This window comes from Lampetra fluviatilis, chromosome 10, assembly GCF_964198595.1.
Source record: "Lampetra fluviatilis chromosome 10, kcLamFluv1.1, whole genome shotgun sequence".
NCBI lineage: Eukaryota > Metazoa > Chordata > Hyperoartia > Petromyzontiformes > Petromyzontidae > Lampetra > Lampetra fluviatilis.
Window position 1 is genome coordinate 7,464,666 of NC_136284.1, and position 12,868 is coordinate 7,477,533.

The window sequence follows — 12,868 nt, forward strand, 5'->3', positions numbered from 1 at the left end:
TTGCCGCTTCGGTGAATTCATACAAAGAATGTACCTGCACATGTAGAGGCCCTTTTGTTAGGCCACTGCTGGATCAGGGTCTGCGCAAGCCGTTTTGCGTTGTGCGGGGATAGTTGGCCGTATGTCCGCCATGCTGAACAGTGTGCAGGTTGGTGAAGGCGGGGTGTATAGATGTGGGAGCATAGAATTACAGTGCAATAATTGGATTTGCTGTGATGCCCTATGTTCTTTTCAGCTTGTTCATTAAGTGTTTGAGCCTGCTGGTCAGGATTGGGCAAAACTTAGTCCACTGACTACCAAGGAGCCCCACAGCCTATAATACCTATTATTCATGATGGCCATCCATTCGAGAAACTATCCAGGCACAAACCTGCTTAGCTTTCAGGATCTGATAATATCGGATGCATTTGGTCACAGGCACATACAGGGAATACAATGAATAACATTGAATATAATAACGGGTTTATTTGTTTTACTGTCATCGTTATCACCAGTTGTGATCTATTGACAATGCTCGATGGAAGCTGTCACCATCTCTCGCTGGTTCTGAGATGCAACAAACAATTCCCATCTACGTCCTGCACACAAGCGTACAATTGTATTTAGCAGGGAGTAAATACCTCCTGTGTGCATTTTCTGCAATTGGATTTTTTCAGGAAGGTCTTTGTTTTCCTGATGATCATCCAATCAAGAACACATTTGTATGTGACTGCTATATATCTGTCATGCTTGTTGTCGTTGTTGTAATATCTTGAAACTGAACCAGTTTTAATGATGACTTCCTTCATTATGTATTACTGCAAAAAGCACAAGCGATGGAGATTACAAACTTTGTCAGGTGCTCGAGTCGTGTGGTGAAGGCATATAGGGAGAGGCAGCCTCCAGATGTTTTGTCTCATTAACACCGATCTGATCACATGCGTAGAGTGAGCTGTTAATTTCGTCATTGACATGGTTGCATCTTGAACTGTGTGTCTGTGTCCAGGCCAATTACTGCTGCAATTTCCCTCTGCGTGCTTATCCAGCCTAATGGAACGTCCACACCTCCGATTAGCAACACACGTACATGATGTGACTGATGCGGTCACACAGAAGAGCCATGGGTGCAAGCCAAAAACTGATAGCATATTTGATTAATAATGACCTGATAATTGTTTTTTTACCCTTCTATCTGGCAACAAAACTGACACCTTTTGGCGTCATCTGGTCCAACCCATGTGAGACTAGGCTCTAAGGAAAGCTGTCTCGGGTGTGGACCAATCAACTTCAAGGACAGTGCATTCATTATCAGAGTTATGTTTTTTTTTTCATTATGACTGCAGGTATTGTGGTCTATGCAAACATGACTCCTTGTACAAAAGGTGTCAGTTTTGTTGCCAGATAGAAGGGTAAAAAACCAATTATCATATATTTTACTGGCAAATGAGGTTCCATTGGTAATAATGACCTATTTACCGTATTGTTCGTGACCAATGCTCTCTGAACCTTTAAAAGGGAATTACAAATCACACTGAAAACCCATTAATTCTCTTGCATGAACTTTTTCAAGGTGCAACAATTAATTTCATGGCAATTACTTACTGAGCCTAAAGACTCTTTTTTTCAGGAGGCTCCTGCTAAATTGGGACTTTTGGCCAATTATGTTTAGGAGTTTTTGGCTTCACATGGAAGGATACTGAAGTGCACAGAGAACATGTACTCCACGTACGGCACTCAAACCTGCCATCTCCTGGCCATCTCGCAAACCCCATGCCTATAACAACTGGCAGCCTTATTGGTCACCCATCCAACTCTAATCAGGCTCATCATGATTTGGTTGAAGAAAAAATGAATAAATGTCTTGCAATCGGCGTTAAATTCAAGCAACCAGCCAAAACCATATTTGTGCTTTGATTATATTTTTGTAAGGCAAGCACAAACATTGTTAACAACAAAAAAACATACACTTCTGCGGGTTTCTGTTTGAATCCCTCGTAATGTATGAAGTACATGTTGCATCTGTTACGAGTGCAAATTCGGAGACGTAAGGATGGCCTTTTTTATTGTGGTATTTCTAATACCCATGGGATCTGAGTACATAGAACTGTGACTAAAAGAAACCAGGCAGAGAGGGGAATGCATTAGATGTTCAACATCTGGGCCGACGCCTGCCAACAAATGACAAAACACGGTCATGTAGGAACACGCCTCAGATTCTATCTTGTTCCTATAGTGACTGCTGGGCTGTTTGCCAGACTTTATCCTCTGCTTTGTGATGCTTGACATGTCAATACATAGGCCCGTTTTTGGGCATATTTTATTTTCTGCTATAGCTTGTTCAATGATAAACCGCCTCACAGAGTGTCCGTTTCGGGACGACCGTCATCTCTTTCCCGAGTGAACTGTTCAGTACGAGCGTTATTCTGGCACTCGATGAGCACGTGCTATTTTAAGGCACGGGCGACAACCTCGATCGGTGGCAGCAACTGCTTTTCCTCTCTCCTTATCCGGGCCAGCTAGCGTGTGTGTTTTCTTGCAGCCGGCACACGATCAAGAGCCGATGTGGCCGGCGAGCGTTTGTTTGATGTAACCAACACATGGTTCGAGGATGAGTTTGTCGAAAAGGCTCGCGCGTGCATGCGTGTACGTGCGCGTGTGTGTTTGCGTGCGTTAGTGTGTGTGTGCGCGAATTGCACGTGAATGTGTCCGTGCGTGATGTATAAATCAGAGGGATTTATGCCTGCTGGGATCGGCCGTGCTCCACAGTCTTGCTGGCCAATTGTCCCTGGCTGGAGGGGGCCTCTTTATGGCCAACGAGTCCAGCTTTGATGATGAATAATTTGGCAAAACTAAGCCTTTGGTGGCATCAGCTGTGTCGATACCATGACAGCGGTGTCTGTTTAAGAAAGGAATTTTTATTGTGTGGAAATGACCTTGTAGTAACAATGCGAGCCTTAAAAGTCACGAGATCATTTCAGGTTATGCCACATTCTCGAAAAATGTTTCCGTGACTCTTGCATGTCTCAAAATAATTGTACAACGTTTGGGCAGTGGCTCTAATTCACATGCAAGTAATAGAGGATTGTGTGTATTCAGAGCCACCATTTGAACATTGTCATTGGATGACTACAACTGTCCAGTTTTATATACAATTATACTCCACGTGGAGAAGCAGTGGCACAGTGGTTAAGAGCACTTTGCTGTGGACTCAGTTGATTTAAGTACGTGACTAACATCAGTGGCGAGTGATATCTGAGCCGGTTCTGGCCACCCCCTTCACCAGCCCACACTGACCTGCATGGCGAACTACGGTCAAACAACACCCTTCGTTCAGCAGTGTATTGGCAAAGGGCTGAAAAATACTTAGCGTGTGTTGTAGAGACATTGAGCAGGTTGTGAGTTAAGGTGATGTAAGCATCAGTCTGTTGTTCATTTCTCGGGAGATCTCTCGATGCCACATTTAGAGAGAGCACCGCTACATAATGAGCTGAATGCGACGCATAACCATCAGTGTCCCTTCATCCCGCCTGTGTCCTTGCCCCCTATGAAGTCAGTGTGCATCACGTTAATTAAATAGTTGGATTTACTGAACCATAAATATTATGGTGCAGTACTGTTGCCTAAGCCCTCACTTCTTCTTAAACCACGTCTTTTGTGGGTAGTTTCTCCCTATTCTCAGTTTTCATTCCTTCTCTGTTATCCTTTGCTTTATTTTGTCCCGGCATTCCATCTTCCATAGCTCCTCCCTACTCTCTTGATCTGACATCGCATTCTCTGTCTTTTTTCAAAAAATGTTTGCACCGCAACCACAAACGTCAATCTACCCTCCTCCTCCTGCTCAGCCGTCTCTGCTCCCTGCCCCCCCCGCGCATGTCCAGGTCCCGCTGCCTTCCATACCCTGCCTTGGCGTGAGGCACCCCACATCCTTGCGTGCCCATATGGTTTTGCGTTCGAGACCCCGCAGAGCTTCTGATCTGGTCCCTGCATGAACATGGCCCTCATTCTTCAGCATTTGCCACGGCCGCCTTTTGTCTCTCACCCGGCTCGCTATGGGCTCCCGTGTCGCTGAATATGCATGCGCCACCCCCCTCCCGCCTCCCACCATTGTGCCTGTGTTCCCCCAGACCGAGGCTCCCGCTTTTCACTGTAGCGCACGGGGGCTAAAGAGTTCTGCCCTCCCCCCCCCCGCCGCTATTCATCATCTCAAACAGACTTCTTTTCTCCCTCTTTTTTTAGTTTTTTTGTCGAGTCGTCACTGGCTGCTTTCTTCCTCCCCCTTTTAGTGCCGGCAAATTTTCAGCAGCCGTATGCAAGTGCCTTCGGAGGGCCTCTCAAGGTCAATAGATGTGGCCGTCCTAACGCCGGTTAAGGGCGTTCTTCAAAATGAGCTTTTCATTTTTTATGCAAATTTGATGAGTTCATAAAAGTAAGAGTAGATGATGTTTATCCAAGCACTGGACAAAAGTAATACTTTCCACTGTTTTGTCCTGAATGTGCATGTTTAGGTAAATTACCGTGTTTCACTGTAGAGGCTAGGTTCCAGTTGGCGGAATTTTGTAGGCAGATTCTAATGGCACATGTCAACTTTTCCAGACGAATGTGAGGAGCAGGAAGGCCAGTGCTGTCCATAGGATTTACTTCTTGTTAATACGAGGATTGCTCACAATTATGTTGGGAAAGAAATATTAAAATGGAACACTCGCCGATCACTTTATGGACCACCACAAGTGACGGCCTCGGCACTTAGAATACTGACACAACGAATGGTTACAACAGTATTCTACACCTCATTTTACAAATGTTTTCCACGCGCATACTCCAATGTAAAGGGCCCCAAAAGGCTCTTCTGCTGCCCTATTATATGACTGCCTGGGACTGTGCATAGATTTACGACTGCGTCGCGCCTTGAGAAGAGGCTGGTGTATCCGCAGGCTGCCCGTTTCTCCACGGATCGCAGGACACTTGTCTCATGCCGACAGCTTGAGATGGCCCTTTGTCTGCGCCTTCCCGTGCCTCCTCAAGGCACTGTGGTTGATGTCGCCACCACCACCGCCACCGCCGCCACCGCGCTCGATTTCTCTTTGACTTGAGCATGTGTTACTGTGGATAAGACTGGAACTCACAGAGTCTCCTTGTTCATTTTGGGTGCCTTGGGAGATGATTGCTTGCATCCACGTGGTAGCTGGCAGTCACAATTTAATTATCATTATTGTTACCCACTTCTAACAGTAGCTTGGTATAAGGCTGGGGTGTTTGGCAGAACATCGTCAAGCTCAAATCCTGGCCAGAATCGGCTCAGCCCATCATTATTTCAAGGCTGGTAAAATTAGCACTTCTAAGTTAACTTTCTTTAGTAGGTAGCCAACGAGGGCTGTCTTACAGAAAGACTGGTCCTTACGGTATAAATGTGGATTTTTTACCATTGTCCATCAGAATAGGCATCTTCACTTCTGGATACAGATCTCCCCTTTTCCCCACTATTGCTCAAAGTCCCGTGATGCCACAATAATCTCCGGGAAAGTATTTCATTGCGGCGCGACTGCTGCGAGGTTTCGTAACCTCTCCTCCCCTTCATTCCATTGAAGTATTTTGCAACCCATGTTACATTGTCAGTGAGACCCCCTACTCGCCCATGCTGAGTATTTACACATTCCTGGAGGGAACCCACCACTGCCCTTTGCGGGCGGTGTGCTTTGGTTTTTCTCTGCACAGCCCTAACCCCCCCGCCCCGCCACCACCACCATCACCGTGTAGGACTCCGCAAAAGGACTCCAGGCCTGGGATTCCAAAAGCTCTTTTAAACAGTGGCGGGCTTGAGCTGTAAAAGCCATTGAGGCTTGAACTGTCCAGCATTAACGTATCGCAAGCTGCTTAGCAGCGGGGCACACCCGAAGTATTTACCGCTGGTTGTCTCCGGGGTTTACTGTAAGGAAGCAGCTGTTTAAGCTTTGACTCTGCTCATGCAACAATTTCTGACAACTTAAAATTGCCCGTCTGCATCACACACACAATTCGCCCGCTTTAAGCCACGCATGCTCATTTACACACAATTATCGTGGCACCTTTGGAGAACCAGCGGCCTCGGCGCAAAGAAAGTGTTAAAATGCGTTACGATCTGTAATTACCTCTGATGGATAGACCTCTGATGGATAGGAGTTTACGCTGTTTGATGAGGTTATTTAAGGTGGGGGGAGGTGTGGGGGAGGGGAGCTGATTGACAGAAAAGGGGCACTGGGGCAAATATTTGCTGTTTACTTTTGGTTAGCACAACATTTTGGGAAATAACGGCTCCAGGGGTGACCCATTGGGTTCATTGTGTGTGTGTGGGGTGGGGGGAGTGCACACAGTTGCCCTGGGAGGGCCATTGGGAATCTGTGGTGAGATAACGGGGAGTGAAACGCAGTGCAGTAATGCATTATCTCTCGCCGCTCTTGTAGTTTGGCAAAAAAGGGAGGCAAAGGATGCAAACCAGAGCAATTGGTTCGTTTTGTTTTTGCATTTATCAGCAGATGCACAAGGGTGGGCTCTGCCATCACGTGAATAAGGATTCTGGGGGTTACACAATGGATGGTTTGAAGGGAATGAAAGGAAAGCCTCAGCTGAGAAAACTGCTTGATGTCACATACAGAAAACTCACGCATACAAAGTATAATAATTAAAATATCTGTACGTGTAGGTCAGCAACCTGCCAGCCTTGTACAAGCCATCTGAAAGCCTAAAAAAAGCAATACAGTAATGAGAAAATCTAAATGTATTCCCAACAGTGGCCTAGCATTGTTGGCACGAGTCCTGGCGCATGTGAAAGGACTTCAGCAATTCGAGATCGTAGACTAATACGTTCTTTAATTCAACCACCATAATGTACAGCCACAGCAACCCCAGCATCAGAAGACCCCCTTAGCGGCACCCTGCTCTGTCTTTATATAGTCCCAACCAGTTCCACCAGCCTTGCTTAATTGCCAATTATCCAATCCACCCATTAAGTACCTGTACACACGTTGCTTATTATGGATGTGAGTGCAGACTATCATCCCAGCCCCATCATTACTCAGTTGTCTTTGACAGAAGAGTTCGACACAAGCGATGAAATAGGGCGGGAGGTGGGGGCCTGTCCATTTCCCCGTCTCTCTTACTTCGGCCCCCTCTGACGAGTTGGCCTCTCTGGCCCAGGAACTGCCGGTGCAGTTGCAGCACCGGCACGATAGATGCGTTTGTTAAAACAACATTGACAACAGCAACATGCGCTGTGACTGTGAAATATAACCTCAATTTCCCTGCGGTTTTATTTAAACCTTTATTTTTACATCGCAAACTCCGTGGCACTGTGCGCAGCGTGGCTTGCCGCGGTAATTTCATTCGCGGCGGCGTGCGAAGTGACGCCGTCGGTGGCCTCCAGAACAAACCAGAACAAATCATTGGTCCTCGACTGAGAAAGAAAACACACGCTAGGAGTTAACAGTTTCCAACTAAAGTAGAGCCCAAGTGCCTGCCGATTGTAAACACACTTCCGAAGCAAGGAAGTACACACGCTTGCATTAATGCTGTTTAGTGAATGAGTAAATATATGTTTTTCGTGGGGTTGTGAGGTGGAGCGGTTGGCGCAGTGGATAAGGCATTCGATTCCTGGCCATGGCCGACATCGGCTGCCAGTGATCTCTGAACCGAACGCGCACTGACCAATGTGGTGACGTATCGGTAAACAACCTACGCGACCAATGCCACGTGTGGAAGTTTGTGAGTATTTTATTGTTTTATTTTTATTATTTCATTATTTCCCCTCTACGTGACTTGACCGAAAGAACCAAGAAGATGAATGCCTGCAGTCACGAAAGCTTTAAATCGAAATTTGTGAGTTTGGTTTTGAGGGTTAATATCAAGTAACGGTGTCATGATTCATCGATTTATTGATAGATTTGCTCGTTATGAAGCAATTTCTAAGGTGATTACATACAGGCATAGAAGCATGCGTGCGAGAATCTATTTTTTTTATTCCAAAATGCAACCCTGAATCATGACATTTTCATTCATTGAGAGGAGGGCAAATAACCATTACAGGTCTCGTGTTTGTCATCAGAAACAACAGCAGAAACAACGGTAACGCTTTTCAAGCATCGCGATGAAAACAACGTCGGAAAGCAGACACGGGGTACACATCACTCGGTCAGCCACTTTTGCTGCAAATAGTTTGAGGCTTCGATTGAGACGAGGAAAGCCCGTGCAAATGAGAGAAACTTGTTACAGCGGCGCACGTAATCGGGTGCCGCAAAGTCTCGGTTCCATGCATGTTGCGAGCGTCTCGTAAGGTCGTGCACACGTTTGCGGGCGAACTTCGCCCCGCCCGGGTTAAACGCAGCCACGCCAAGCAATCGCAATATTCCTCTGTGGCGCCAGGAAGAGGAAACTTCAACTTCCACTGAATCTTCATCGTCCGTGTCAGGGGGTGGGGGGGCGGGCGGGGGTGAAGGCGCACACTGTGGTGCCACTGTTGGCTGTCAGTTGGAGAGCTATGACAGGAATGTACAAGAAATGCCTCACTCTGGCTCGGCTACACCGGGGGAAGCAAACGCTTTGTTTGAGTGGAACGCTCGTGTTTCGCCCTGTGCTCATTTATATTGTCCTCCGCCCCCCACACACCCTCGATGTGATTTTGTTTAAGAGATAACGTGTTGAGCAATTGTCCGGGCAAAATTGTATATTGGGTTTGTGTTTGAACAATATATTTAAACCCCTCCCCATAATAGGTTTTTGTGTGTGTATGAAAATAGTAAAATGCCAATGACCACATCACAATGAATCTTGTTAAATCTCAAGCTAAGCAGAGTTGAGCCGGGACATTGCTTGGATGGGCTATCATAAGCTGCTGATATTGTGGGCTGCGCAGCAAAGTCCATAGTTGTACTGCACTTTTATGCTCCCACATTATTATCCCCACCTTCACCAACCCACACCGACGATCGCCTTGGTGACGTTTCATTAAACAACTTCCATCATTGGCACGCAGTGCCGAATTATCCTATTAGCAAAAGTAGCTACATATGCTACGAGCCCCGGACATTCAAGGGCCCCACACTAAATGCTTTCAAGCTATCAATTCCGGCTCAGTGATTCTGCACTTGCTCTATTACTATAGTACTATACTGCCTTCAACTTTTATAAGTGACTGGGTGTTTAAGGTTAGCGATTTGTCATATTATCTGGCTGTATAGCCTATAAAAAATACAATTACTTTACTATGCAAGTAAAAAATGTATGTGTTTAAATGTAACGTGTTTTATTGATTTATTTATGGCCCCTTTATAACATATGCTACAGGCCCTGCACTAGCTTAATCCGGCACTGTTGGCACGGTGTGTCCCTCATCTAGCAGTGGAGTGATAAAGAGCTGCACGTGTATAAATGCTGGAATAGCTTGTCTTGCCATGGTGCTCAACTTGAGGATTGTTTGCATTTTGTTTTCATTTCAGCAGCAAGGAGCTGTGCAAAAATGGTGCCGGCTGGAAAGTGAAAGCTCCCCTTCAGTAACACGTGGTGGTGAATCAGCCCTCCCACGACCCCCGTTGCATCCGTGCAAGTATTGAAGCTGAAAGCACCTCACTTCTCAAGAAACGCAATATATTTTAATAAAATGAGCTCCAAGAGATGTGTTATTTGGGCAACCAACATTTTTTTGTGAAAAAAAAGAATCTAGTTCTTTTCGGTACAAAAAGTTGTTATGAAAGGGATATTTTTGCCTTACCTAAATGTCAACCAAAAATATCAACGGACGCATGCGTGAGAACATCACGGCCTGCCCCATAAACGTTTCTGTAAATGGATGCTTATGTACAGAATCGCGCAATATTTTTGTTGACTCAAAAAATACAAAGAAGTCTGACATATCTCGTCAGGGCTCATAGAGAACAGAACTATGTACGCTCGACATGAATATGTTCGATTTAACTTTTGTCCCATTTCGTTACCCTCGAGAATATTTTTTGTTATTACTGCGTGGCTTTTCGCTGTCGTGCTGGATAGCTCTCTGGTATGTTTTCGAGTTGTTCAGTACCATGTCCGATATTTCGCTCCATGTGCTGTGAGCTTCTTCAGTCATGGAACAGAAGCTCCGGGCATGTGGAAGGGTATATCCAACGAACATCATGCTCAAGAACACGTGGCACAAACTGAACATTCATCGGAATGTAATCACTTTTTTGAGAGCATCTCTGAATGGATGCACACTGAGAAATGTCTGCATAATTGTCTGCATATTCGGTACTACGCACCTATATTTGGCAAAGCAGCGTTCATTAGGCCATTCGATTTGTAACAGGAATCCAGAATGTTATTTTGTTCTGTAGGAGTTGATTTGCAACTCCCCTTTATTCAGCTACCAGATTCAATAAAATGTAAATAAATGTGCACGATGGAAGCTTGCAACATGACAGCACTCAATGCAACCCAAGTATTTGTTTCACGAGAAGCATAAGCTCTCAGACACTGCTCCACACACCTCCCCTCCACCATCTAATGCCCCAACATGTTCCCCTTTATCAGTTTACTTTCGTTGTATGCACATTATAATATTGGTAATACAAATTAACGGAATGGCGATCACGCACTACAATGATAACACTGGTCAACACACTTTTTCTGGCATAAGGTATTCCAACGGTTTTAAGGTAATTTTGGGGTGCTGATTTCAAATCTAGCATCAGTTTTTGTCTATCACATCAGGTTTTTTAGACATCAAATATTGCATTTTCAATAAAAACTGCAGAAGAAAAATATTAAATAAATGTGGATATCTACATAAAATGATTTTATAAACACACTATCCTAAAAATACAGCACCATATTTTAACACTAAAGCAGTCACTGACTCGCAAAAACTTGCAATCATAAGTGACAGAGTTAATTTCGGGTAAAATCAATGAAAATGGGGTATGCCGATAGCATAAAAATGAGATGTGATAGAGCAAATCTGAGATCAGATTTGGAATCAGCACCCTGAAATTAGTCTAAAACAGCTGCAAAAGTCCAGGCCAGAATTTTTTTTTTTTGTTGACCAGTGTATAATTAAGGAGTGGGGAATCCCCAAGGCCTTTGGGCCATTTCGGCCCATGACTTCATTTAATACGACCCAGGGGCCACACGAGCCCTGTGACTTTAAAACAAAGTATTTATCCATCCCTGCAAACATCTCGGCTGCACTCATTCGTAACCGTGGTTGTTTTTGACCTGGAAAAGCTGTATTTCTCATTTCAGCGCCATACTCTTGTCACTTCTGTCAATGCGATTGCTTCATCATACTCGGTCGACGTGCTTGTTACTCTTCGCATTATTATTATAATTATTTGGTTACCCAAACGGTGTGTTAATGTGTGGCCTGCCGAAAAGTAACCTAAAGTAGTTTTTAGCCCACCGTAAGGAAAGGGCACCCACCCTTGTGTTAATTGGTCGATGTGGGAGGCCATGTCCAGGTTAAAGAGCAGCACTGGTTGAGAATCTTGAGTGTGAAGGAGGATGTTTCATCCTGTATGTATGGTTGTCAGCTGTTATGCTTTTCCCAGGGTCATCAATGTTTTTATAGTTTTCCCCTTTTCAAGTATTCTGAGATTATGTTCCATGATATGACCCAGCTTTTTGTATCTCAGAGATAGAAGCCCTGCCTGTATGACCTGGCCTATGCCATCATACATTACAGTAAAGCCATTTTGGCCAAATGACAGGCCACATTTAAAATTGCACACTAAAATTTACAGTACGATATTTTTGTACAATTATTATTAACACACAAATGCACACATCCACATCGATGGTTCGATAACCATGTACACAGTATTATCTCCTTTTTTACATTTAAATTTTAATGTTTTTCTTTCTTTCTGTATAACGTACTTACTCTCACTCTCTATTTATGTTCACATTAAATAATTATGTTTCAAGAAGGTCATCATCACAAGGTAGAGTTGGTTTGGTTCCGGCCAGTGCGCCTGAGATATGAAACTGGGATGGACACAGATGGGATGTGTAACGCACCTGGCCCAAAGACTGCCATCTTTTTAAATCCTTTATATTAAGTTCGCTTGCTTGCGTGCTTGCTTGCTTACGACCGTGCAAATCTTTCGGTCGTTTTTTAACCCACTTCCCGTGATCCAATCGAGCTGACATTTTCCACACAGACTCGTTGTGCGAAACAATTAATGTTCGTGAAAAAAAATTCCCAAAATTGTACACTTTTTAGGTAAAAAAAAATTATTTTACATATATTCAAATAGAACTCATTCATGGCTTTGGCTGAACGTAATAGTGTAAGAGCCCAGAGCGTAACCCCTCCACAGGCCGTGGCGGAGTAGCGCAGTTGGTAGCGCCCTCGCTTCCCATGCCAAAGGTCGCGGGATTGATCCCCGCATCCTCCACAAGCGAATATATTTTTAAATCCTTTATATTAAGTTCGCTGCCACGCATATAAAGGATTTATAGTGAAAAACTTTGTTTTTACGGGTTATACTTATTCTACGCCATCCCGGCCTCTCATCCCACCGCGACGTTTATTCTCCTTGCTCGCTACATTGCACTCGACTGGGCGCTATTTTCGGAGATAAAATCCCCCCCCCCCACCTTTAAAATCATGGCAATGGATCGATAACATTGCAAGCCAACGTGGAGCCTGTTGCAAATTAGGGGTATTATTTATAGCTGTAAGAGCATTTGTGGCTTTTGGAATCATTCCAGTTTCATTTTTCATTTTAAAAAATCTATGTGTGAATTTATATGCACAGTGTATGCTCACTCGAATTAACGATGGCCAGGGACGTGTTCATGACATTACGCGTACATTACAACACGTGACAGCTGTGATATATGAACTTTAGCCTATGTGACCTATCCTGAATCGAGCTTACGTCGT

General features: G+C 44.6%; 1 protein-coding gene across 5 annotated transcripts in view; it reads left to right on the forward strand.

The window, feature by feature from the left end:
* The window catches only part of LOC144934516 (cyclin-dependent kinase 14-like), a 118,142-nt gene extending 105,555 nt beyond the window's left edge, over positions 1 to 12,587 (forward strand). For 3 of the 5 annotated variants that reach the window (XM_078860368.1, XM_078860369.1, XM_078860366.1), the window contains exon 16: positions 9,444 to 12,587. The gene's annotated coding sequence lies outside the window, so the exon portion shown is untranslated. The remainder of the gene's footprint in view (positions 1 to 9,443) is intronic. The other 2 variants (XR_013637169.1, XM_078860367.1) reach the window with 2 other exon arrangements.
* Positions 12,588 to 12,868: the final 281 nt, after the last annotated feature.